General features: G+C 40.3%; 1 pseudogene; it reads right to left on the bottom strand.

Moving 5' to 3' along the window:
- Positions 1–687: 687 nt before the first annotated feature.
- Positions 688–1,453, bottom strand: LOC108045136 (annotated as a pseudogene).
- Between the last annotated feature and the right edge of the window lie 534 nt (positions 1,454–1,987).

Genomic DNA, 1,987 nt, shown 5'->3' with positions numbered 1-1,987 from the left:
TAATCATAGGACTACCACTTTTATTTAACTTTGTTATGAATCTGCCTCGCCCGATTGCGTTTGATGAGCTTTAATATTTAAGATATTTGGGCACTGGCTAGAAAGCTTAACGAAAGTACAAGCAGTCGCAGCCAGTCTGGCGGAATATTTTAAAAGTGTAAGTTCCAGTGGAATTTTGTAAGGCAGGTTGCTACTCTGTTTTTTTCAGAATTTATTATGAGGAAAGTATTGAAGATAGAATACTCAAATTAAGTAGAGTTTATAAAGCAACATTTTTTTTTTAATAAACATACATGTAAATGTATTTATAAAGAACAGCTATGCCATTTCATAGGAGTTTATCAGCGACAGATTTAATTAATAAGAATAAATACTTTCCACGATTGGTTTCTGAATATTCGCTAATTTAGCATAACATATGTAGAAGTAAATTTGAAGGACTAGGAACCAGTACGACATATAATTATGTTTATGTATATGTATGTAAATGCTAAACGGTAATAAGATACAATTTTCAAACTAATATAAATGAAATGGTTTCTCTTATTGTCAAGGGCATGCTTAATTTTTAGTAGAACATTTTGGCTTATTTGCAATTGCGCTCTATACATATAACGATAAGGAAATAAATTATCAACTAAATTACACTTATAGGCATCGAAAACTAACCAACTTTTATGGGCAAACTAATTTGCGATTGTTTGTATTCTTATCAAGTGGTACTGCCAGGTATGAAGGAATCGGGTATAAGGGTAAAAATCTCACATAATCTAACTAAGTCCCAAGGTGACTGAACAAATAAGTTAATAAATATGAATCAGGTCCGGGTTTCCATAAAGAGATCCCGGATAGCCGCTCTGCTGCTACTTTTTTTTGTCGAATATTGGAAGCCTTGACTTGACCGCACCTTCGCACACCATCATCCTTTGCTGTGCCGGCTTCTTGTCGAGATCAAAGCACAGAGCATCCGGATTCAGGTGCCGCTTGAAGTCCGAATAGCGACGCGACTCGTAGAGGTAGTTGGATCCCAGTGCCGAGGCAGCCACAACAGCGGCCACCGTTCCGTTCCCATTGCGGTGGTGCAGCGATGGTGGAGAAGAATCTTGCCGCTTTCGCTCAAAATACTCTACTATCTTGGTTATCTGGGCGGATCGCGTGCTGGGCAGGGCCGTGAAGGAGCGATCGTCACAGAGCAGGGAATCGGATCCTGCCAAGCTGCTTATGTCATCGGAACTGTCCGTGTAGATGGACGAGGTGCGGTTCTTGCAGTACAGCAATTGGTTTGAATCTCAGAGTCGAGGGCTAGTCGATTGATCAGGCCTGTCGTGGCCTCCATCTGTGAATCGCTCCCATTTCCGCTAAGCAATGCATGATGGCAGGTGTAGCGTCGCTGGTGTGTGGGTCGCGACGCCACAATTTCGGCGTCCAAGTCATCCATAGAGTCCAGCGCTGTGGAAGATAAGGTTCTCTCCGATCACAGCGGGATCATTGTCGATTAGCAAAACCGATGACGAGGTCGAAGATGTCTCGTCTAAGCAAGTGGCTCTGCTGTTGTAGTTGGGCCGCAGCAGCGGCAGCAGTTACAGCGGCATTCGAAGTGGAGGTGGCGTAGTAGCAGCAGCGACACAGACTCGCAAGTTTATCGTTGATTTCACTATCTTTGTATTTGACATACAAATTTTCTTGAATGGCTGCATGAAAAAAGGGGGAGGGTGAGTCCACACAATGACGGACCGCTACCTGAAGTAATTCCGCCGGTTCTGCTAACATATATAGAAATATAATACAGATTCTTAATCTGAACAGCATTGTTGATACAATTAACTACAACTATAAATGAAATATTAACAATAAAAAAATTATGAGCTTTTGAAAAAAAAATTCGATTTATCTAATTTCTCCTCTACATAATATTATGTTTGATAATAAATTTTCAATATTTTTAAAAATTCTTAGCTTGCAAGTTTCATTAAACCCTAACACATAT

Source organism: Drosophila rhopaloa, unplaced genomic scaffold (genome assembly GCF_018152115.1).
Source record: "Drosophila rhopaloa isolate 14029-0021.01 unplaced genomic scaffold, ASM1815211v1 contig_155, whole genome shotgun sequence".
Lineage (NCBI taxonomy): Eukaryota > Metazoa > Arthropoda > Insecta > Diptera > Drosophilidae > Drosophila > Drosophila rhopaloa.
The sequence above is the reverse complement of the archived record's forward strand: the minus strand, read 5'-3'. Positions and strand labels throughout refer to the sequence as shown.